Below are 9,514 nucleotides of genomic sequence, written 5' to 3' on the forward strand. Positions count from 1 at the left end.
ATGCTATTTCAATTTTTCCTTTCTCTTTGGAGTGTTACAAGCTCTTGGTGCATAAAGAAGATCTGTAAAGTTGCAAAGACTAAAGTCTCAAACCCTAAGAGATATTCTTTCTAAAAGTTAAGACTCGTCCACGCCCACCTAAAACGCCTCGTTCAAACACACCCCCACATGTCTACGTCACAATGTGGGAAGATTTGCATAACACCGCCCTAATGTTCACGCGAAGAAAGAAGGCGTAACTTTATTGTTGCTGCCACCACCACCGTTGTGTGTTTCGTTGCGAAAGTGAAAATACTTTGTTTTGCCTTCCAAAAGAGGACATTACTAGAAATCAGTGGTTAAGTTTTATTTACAACACTGTTCCAGAACAGTTCAACCCAAATATTCAGATGTGTGCAGCGCATTTTATGGAGGACTGTTTCCTGGTCCTGGAGTAGACTACAATGTCGGCTGTTCTGACTCACAGTCTGTAAGTACGTTTTCAAATGTAAAGAATTTGCCACTGATGATTGAAACGCGAGTTTTGAGCAGTGTAGAGTAGCACCTGTTGTTTGTAATTTCTCTGAAGTTGTATTTACAACACTGTTCCAGAACACTTTAACCCAAATATTCAGATGTGTCCAGCGCATTTTATGGAGGACTGTTTCCTGATCCTGGTAGAGTAGACTACAATGCGGCTGTTCTGACTCACAGACTGTAAGTAAGTTTTGAGCAGTGTAGAGCAGGGGTTTTCAACCTTTTAGGACATCATCTTACACTGTCAATAAGCGTGACTGATACTCGAGTCAACTCTACTCTAACTGTCGGCTAGCAGTGGGAATCAGATTGCCCCCTAGTGGATGGCTAAAGATTTGCTAACTCATATTCATAAATCCTCAAGGGAATGTCTCTGAATTAACTGATGCTTGCGCCCCCCTTGACATGTGCTGGCGCCCCCTGGGGACAGGTTGAAAACCCCTGGTGTAGAGTAGCGCTTGTTTGTCATTTCTCCGATCACAAATGCAGACATGGTTTTATGTTTACGCGGCGCGATGCAATGCGTAGTACCGCATTGAGATGTCTTGAGCTTAAATGGCTTAAAATTGCTTTAATGTTTAAACTGACAAGACTTAAAACACGTGAGAATGAAAAACTTTCTCGAGGAAGCAGCACTGGCCTGATCGTTAAGATAGTTTTGGGGGGCTAAGGTGACAGATAGGGGGGCTGAAACCCACAAACAAATTGCATAATTAAATTTTTTTTGGGTGAAACGTTATTTAGGCTACATATACATAACCTACTGTAGCTACATATACTGTATATCTCATATAAAAATGTGAGCTTAATTTTCTATCTATCTATCTATCTATCTATCTATCTATTATCTATAGTTGTCAGAATGTTTTGTTATATTTGTTAAAGTTCATCAAACAATCAGCCTCGGGCCATCCACGTTTACACGTATGTTTACAACGACCTCCTCACCAGTCATCCAGGATAAGCAAAAGTAAGCACCATTTTGATGAACAATACAATTTAAATATTAATATTGCTAAAGCCAAGCCACCTTACGCAAACGCGTCCTCCGTCTCTGTTGTAAACAACAACGGCGTCAGTTTACGTCCGCGTCATACGTGCGTAAGCTCGTACTATTCATTTGACTTGGCTATGAATTACAGGTAAGTTAATAATGTTGTAAATAATGTTCAATTTCTTACAGAGACCGATAGTTTCACTTCATAAGGCTTTAATATACTGTGGAGCAGCGTGGATTCATTTTTGTATCGTTTTTTTTGTCTCTAAGGATTTTATGAATCACCAGAGAGACCATGGTTTGGTTTCAGCTAGAAAAAAAAAGCCATCTACATGTTAGTTGGCCAGAGGGTGAGTAAATAAACAGCAAATTTTAATTTTTGGGGTGAACTAGCTATCCCTTGAAAGGGCTTGTAAATGTAATAGGCTAATTCCCAAAAAAACGCCAGTAGCTATAGTCTAGTTGTCTAAATCGTTGTTTTGAGATGAGACTTCTTTTTTATATATTATCAGGTGTATGAAGTTTTATTATTGTAAACAGTCACTTTCTGATACCACTATGTGTATGGTGTGAAAGTAACTAGGTTTACAGGGTCATGACAGGACAGGAGTTTTTACTAGCTTATCTGTCTGTGTAAAGTTCATTTGTCTCCTCAGAAATAAATTTAAAACTTAAAATAAATATATATATATATATATATATATATATAAATAAACAAACACATACATACAGTAGGCTACATACTAGTACCTGTTCATCTGATTGGTTGATTGGTCTAGTCTCCGCCCACTCCGTTAAGAAGCTGCAGCTGCAGTAGAGTAGGGGAGATTATAAAGATTTCTTTAAGTTTGTCGCCAAGGAGTTCAGAACACTGGTTTTTCTCCCATTTAGCCTGTCCTTGTTCATCCTACTAAATTGAGCGCAGGCTACATCACACTGACAATGCTGTCAAATCAAATGCAGTGCATTGCAATGTTTTGCTCTGCAGAGCGTTTTGGATACTCTGTTTATACAGAAAATTCATATGCAGATTGTATTTACTGCAGAAATGGAGTAGTGTGCTATTTTGAACGGCCAAGTGTTCAAAATCTGTGTTATACTCACATTAGAACAGTAGGAGGTGTTGTTGGTCAAAGAAAAAGACCTTCACATCTGGACCTGTGGATCATTATAATGTATTGGAAGAAATACAAAAACCATAAACATCCAATTATCCAGTCTTTTGCATGTGCAGTATCATAGTACTAAAAGATTACCATATTCAAAAACTATGGCTACTTCGAAAAATACCATTGTACATCTTTAAAAAACATGGTATGTGTCCAAAAAAATGATATATGTTCGAAAAGCCATGATTTTTTCATAATTTATGCCCCAAAACATGCTATCACCATGTTAGACAAGTTTTTAAAAAACGTGATAATGAGTACTTTTGGTGCTTTTTGCTCATGTGTGCTCATTTGAAGGTACTTAACAAAGGGAGAGCGAAGGGGCACGGGGTGATTTCTGCCTCCCACATGAGAGGGCATCTGAAAAGTGATGCAAATGTACATGAGCTCCCATTTAAAGTTCCTGTCGGATGATGTTGAGCAGGAGCTGTCTTCCCCCGCAGCACCAGGACTACAACACTAATGACCCTGACAGGTTTTTAAATTCTCCTCCGCTGTCTTGCGGCAAGAGCCCGTTATAGATCATTACATGACTGGCTATTGTCTGATCTTCTGCATACATAATTCATTTTTTAGCAGTGGAGGTTGGGTGTACGCCAGGGTTAGAAATGAACTTCAAACACAGGGTCCGTATTTGCCCGCAGAACTGATTTTAAAGAGCTTTTTTTTACCTTTAATGAGCACTGTTTTGCTCCTGAACCATTCAAAAAGCACAGCATGCTGTCTGTTATATATTGAATTGCAGTTAATTGAAGTAAATTCTGAATCTGAACCAGATTGGCTGTTAATTATTAAATCAAATCAACATGAAATACAAAAAGTATCTCTAAATAATTAATATCATTCAGTGTGGGGCAGTGTTGTTTTCGTATCATTGAGATACTAATTATTATTTAGAATTTTGACATTTTTTGATGAATTGATTGATTGATTGATTGACTGACTTATTGTCTATATATAGGGCTCTGGATTTTTTCCATTTTAATTTCTAGACTCCATTGCAATGGTTAAATCAAATTTATTAATCAAAAACATGTCTAATCAATTGAAATCATGAAACGTAACATCTTATTAAAAGTTTAACAAAACATAAATTTTTAGGGCCCTACTAAATGTTTTATTTTTTTCTTAAATTCTCTCTCTATCTTTTTTTACATTTAATTTTATTTCTTTATTTTAATTAATCTGGATTCTGGTTTTAATATTTCTGGATTCCATTTTAATGGTATGATGAAATTTTAATAACCAAAAGTCATGTCTAATTAATTGAATTCATAAAAACAACTTTTTCACTCATATTTCCACATGTTTGGAAATATATGATGTTTTTTCTTTTTTCAGAAATTCTGTTGTGCATTTTTATGGTAATCAAATGAAGACATAAAACATTAATAAAGACAAACAAAGTGTTGCTTGACAGAGGTTTAATGTTAAAATGAAGACATTTGAAAAAGAAAAATTGTGTGATTATTTCTTAAAAAATATACAGAAATATATAGTAAATTTTTGACTGGATTCTACGATTTTGTTTTCTGTATCATGGAAATCATATGGCCCTATATATACTTCTTTATTTTTATTTAAGTTTTCTTTATAATGTTAAACTAAATAGAAATGAGAAATGTTGCCTTGGAACTAGCTGTATTTTAGTAGTGTGGGGAGGGGGGGGAATATATGTTGGACTTTAACTGGGGGAATATATTTATATATATATACACACACCCCAATTTTTTTTTTTTTTTTGAGGCTGATGTATTATCATGATGATAATTGTTTGCCATTTACACATGTATTATTTATTTCTATATACCACACATCTGCAGAGAGAGTGATACAGATTTAGATTTAGATTTCATTTCCACATGTTTCCACAAGAAATATTTGGTCGATTTCTGACCCTGCTGTACAGTAACCACCTCATGTGTGGCCAAACAGTAATTTGCAAGGATCAGCTATTGATTTCAGGAAACATTTCCATGTTAATGTGCATGGAGGTATGGAGTGTAGATGTGTTGAGAAACTCACATTTCGTATACATAAAACACACCATTTTCTGAGCCCATGATCATCAGCATGGATGTAAATGTTGCTCTGGGGTCTAAACACATGATCCTTCCAGCGAGGGCTGGAATTTTTAGCAGACATTGTTGCCATGTTTCTGTGGGCGATGGCTTTCTCATGTGCACTATGTTTGGAGCGGCTCTCACACAGGCCTGAATGAAGCGTATCTCAGTCCCGTGAGAACACTGTGTTACTCAGACCCAGGAAATGTGCAACCTTGGTGTGTCAGGCCAATGACAAATTCAAGACGGACTTCTATGAAAAAACGATGTGTTTTCCCTTCAGATATGCAGACGGATTTATATCGGACTATGTTTTCTTGGGCCCCTAATTGGGCGAAAATCTCGAGGAATAGTTCAGACTAAAATAAACCCCTAATCTTTTATTTATTCAATGCAAAACACAAAGATTATAATTAAAGTTCATTTGCACAACATATAGTATACAAAGTTGCTGTTTCATGAAATAATGCACAAGGTGTCTTGGAAAGAAGATTTTTCATCTTTTTTTTTTTTCCCACAGAATTTAGAAGACTTGAAATATAGTGTGTGGGTTGTATAGACTACATTTATTATGTTTTGTTTTTTTTCAATATGAAGTCAACTGAGCAAACACGCTTCAGTAAACATTTCTGGTATTATTGTGCACGATTCATCCATGCGCATTATATTAAATACAAAAATAGCTTTTTCTTTTCACTAAACTAAACTATGAAATATACAGTGGGTACGGAAAGTATTCAGACCCCCTTAAATTTTTCACTCTTTGTTATATTGCAGCCATTTGCTAAAATCATTTAAGTTAATTTTTTTTCCTCTTTAATGTACACACAGCACCCCATATTGACAGAAAAACACAGAGCTGCAATATAACAAAGAGTGAAAAATTTAAGGGGGTCTGAATACTTTCCGTACCCACTGTATATATAGGCATATAGGCCTATTGCTGACTTTAACAGCCTTTGGTCACTATTGCAAAGAAATGATTGGAAATTTCTTGAAACGTGTTATTTAACAGTTTTTTCCTCATTTAGTATGACCATGCTATAATAATAACAGTAATAATATTAATATCATTAATAATGTTAATTATTATTATTATTATTATTATTATATTCAAAATATTATTTATATTTTATTTAAATTATACAATTAAAACAATTAATTTTACTGCAAAACAAAAAAGTATTTATAATAATAATAACAAGCCTTTGGTGTCTTGGAATATTTAACTTTTTCTCACAGAAAGCCTTCAGACGCCTTGAAATACAGTGCTTGGTTCGTACAGACTACTTTTATGATTTTATTTTATTATTTAAAAAAAATTTTTTTTTTTTTGCTCAACATAACGTCAATATTTTGCTTTCCTACTTGTTCCTGGTCTTATTGTGCGTAGTTCATCCATGCACATTATTTCCCATAGAAAAACGTGCGTTTTCTTAATACTAAATGTCAGAAATACGTCTCAAATGGCATTTATTGTTGACTTTAACAGCCTTTGCTCACTGTCGACTTTCATCAGTTGCAAAGAAATGATTGGAAATTCTACAAAACATCTTCACAAAGACAAGGAAGTAATTTGGCCTATAATAAAAATTATAGTTAAAATAATACATTTTTGTCCAAACTATTCCTTTAAGACGTTGAGAGGTATTACGTCAACATTAGCTGAACATTTTGTCTGATAAACCTGCTCTCAGATTTAATGCTAAATTCCACAGTGATTTATTGTGATTGTATTATTAGTAGCGTCCCGCTGCGTTTGACCTTCTGTGCCTTTGTAATATATTAGATTGCACTAAACCAAATTTACATTTGGAAGTAAAATGTTGGCCTGGTGCCACATAGCAACACAGGGATAAAGAGGGAGACAGTGAATATGACACTTGTACAATAAATGTCTGCTTGAGAATAAGTGACATCGAGGCGCCGTCAATGGTATGAGATGCCACTCGATATGGAAGGTGGATGGGGCCAAAAGTCTTTAAACAGAGCACTTGAAATTTGACCATGTCAACATGCACTGTTTGTCCTCATTAACGAGGCAATTTTGAATGTGTTTCTTTTGTATGTGTAGACATTCACATTCTGGCCATGTTTAGGTGTCAGTTTTCGCCATGTTTCGTATACGTGTAAAGACGCACAGTTTTATCTCATTAAGACAACAAATTTGAGCGTGTCAACACGCGCACATTCTGACCGTGTTCAAACGTGTAATACACATTTACCTCTAGATTTACCCACATATTAATCCTTTCTATATTTTATTATGGCATTGCTTTACTGATATCTATTGTGCTAATTATTTTACAATGTAAATTAAGACTTTTCTACCTGAGAAAGAATGTTGAACTAAACAACTTAAAAGGACTTGAAAATATACATAATGTACTGATGCATTATCCCTCATGAACAAAAATAACATTTGACATTCGCATATGTGAATACCATTGTACTATTATTATGACATCATTCATAATTAAACATGACGTTTGATGCTTGTATACTTATATACCAATGTACCATCGTGCACATATGCGTCTTAAATACAGTAATTTTATCGGCCACAGACAAACAGTGTGTGTCGACACTAGTTAAAGTTAAAGACTTCAAGATGCACAAGATTCTAGTTAAAGACTTTTGGCCCTGTCTTCCTTCCATAATGTGAAGTGATCCGAGATGCTCTCGGAAACACTGTGAACGGTGCTAATAAGATGTTGAAGATATAGGGGAAGGGTTTTGGATTAGTCGCAACTAGTACTCCTGCAAAAATAACCCTCCCCAGATGATTCGGTTTATGCTTCTGTAAACAGGCTCTTTCTGAGCACTGCCATAAATCAAAAACAGCCATTCTGAGATGCCACAACTGACCACAATGTGTTTACACTCTTAAAAATAAAACTGCTTAAAAGGTTCTTCACAGCAATGCCATAGAAGAACCATTTTTGGTTCCACAAAGAACCATTCAGTCAAAGTTTTTTCAAAAGAACCATCTCTTTCTTACCTTTTTATAATCTGAAGAACCTTCTTTCCCCACAAAGAACCTTTTGTGAAACACAAAGGTTCTTCAGATGTTAAAGGTTCTTTATGGAACCATTTAGACAAAAAGGTTCTTCTATGGCATTGTGAAGTACCTTTATTTTTAAGAGTGTAGAATATTAGTGCTGTTTGCTAAGACAAGCATTATGATTACTATTGCTCAAAATCAGGGCTGTGGGTTTGAACAATCCCTTGACCATCGCTTGTGCAGCACACATGAATGACACCTCAAATTGTGTGGATTGCTGAGAAGTATATTACATTTCTAGGCTTACTTGTGATTTTCAGACAATAAAGTAGGCTAACAATAAAATAAAACAGCAGGGACATATCCATCGACCGCACCATCAAAGAGACTTACAGACAGACTCTTTTAACTAAATAATCACCTAGCAATAGAGGACCCTAGCAACCACAGGATTTCTTAGCAAACTCATATTGCCCCTTTGGGCAAAGCATTCTGGGATTGTCTTTGTGAAAAATGTGGTTTAAATATGGTGATAAAACACTAAATTACAGCTGTTTTGGTGCTACAGTCTTTGTGATCAGCTAAAGACAAAAAAGGGAAATTATTATTACTATTTACAGTTATACTGTAAAATATTTTTTATAATAATATAATTATTATTATTTCTATTCAAAATAAAATGTTTGTTATTTAGATTATACAATGAATATTAAACAAATAAATAAAAATAAAAATTATATTTATTATTATTATTATTAACAATAATATTTTACAAAACAATAGAAAAATTACAATATTAATATTTATGGGCAGTTTAATTTCTTTGCTTTTAAACATTGAACCATAGAGCTTTTCTTTTGGCATAAAACCGAAACTTTTGCTAAAAACTAATTTATGAACTATTCTCATTACACATTTGGGAAGATGGTTGGTGTTTGTGGTGTCTCAAAAAAATCCATATAAACTTGGAAAACTCCCATTAAAAATATAAGTGGACTTCAGAGAAAAAAAATGTAATCTTTGTAAAGAAAAAAAAAATACAAAAGTATAGTCATAACTGTAACTCATGTGATTTTGACATAAAAAGGCCGTACTGTAGTGTCTCACGGGATGAATGTTTCCGGAACATCCCCATCATCTCATTCCTTATCTACTTTAACTGGCACACATGCAGAAGCCAAAATATTAAAAGTTAACACACTTCTTATTCCATTTCTCATACTGTACTTGATCGATACAGCATGACACATTTCCATGAAACTGTGAATAGCCCATCAGTCACTAGGGGAATGTGTCCAGTGCTGGAATGTCATAGCAACCACGATAACATTCTCATGGTGGGTCGTTTCGGTAGCTCAATCAGAATGATTCCCAAAACGCTTATAATGCAGTATGTTTTATTGGATATTTCCATATTGGAATCACATGATTTTCTTTAATTTGAGAAACAAACACAATAACAGAAATGCCACTTGTTATAAGGCATTTAAGCAACATAAGTTGGTCATTTTGAGGTCATCTTCACATATTCATTGTTATGGTCAAGCATCAATACCACGTGGAAATTTGTGCATTTCCCAAAGAACACAAATTATGGGAAGGGTGATGGTTGGTCCCACGGTGAAACACATGGAAAGCTCTTTCTGACGTTCATGTGGAATCATTTTTTACACAGAAAATAAGAAGACCATGCAGGAATACCAGAAAGATACAATTATGATTGATTCCCAGTTCAATACGGTTTCTGTGCATCACGATTAATCAT

Source organism: Sinocyclocheilus rhinocerous, unplaced genomic scaffold, assembly GCF_001515625.1.
Source record: "Sinocyclocheilus rhinocerous isolate Xijiao unplaced genomic scaffold, SAMN03320098_v1.1 scaffold448, whole genome shotgun sequence".
Taxonomy (NCBI): domain Eukaryota; kingdom Metazoa; phylum Chordata; class Actinopteri; order Cypriniformes; family Cyprinidae; genus Sinocyclocheilus; species Sinocyclocheilus rhinocerous.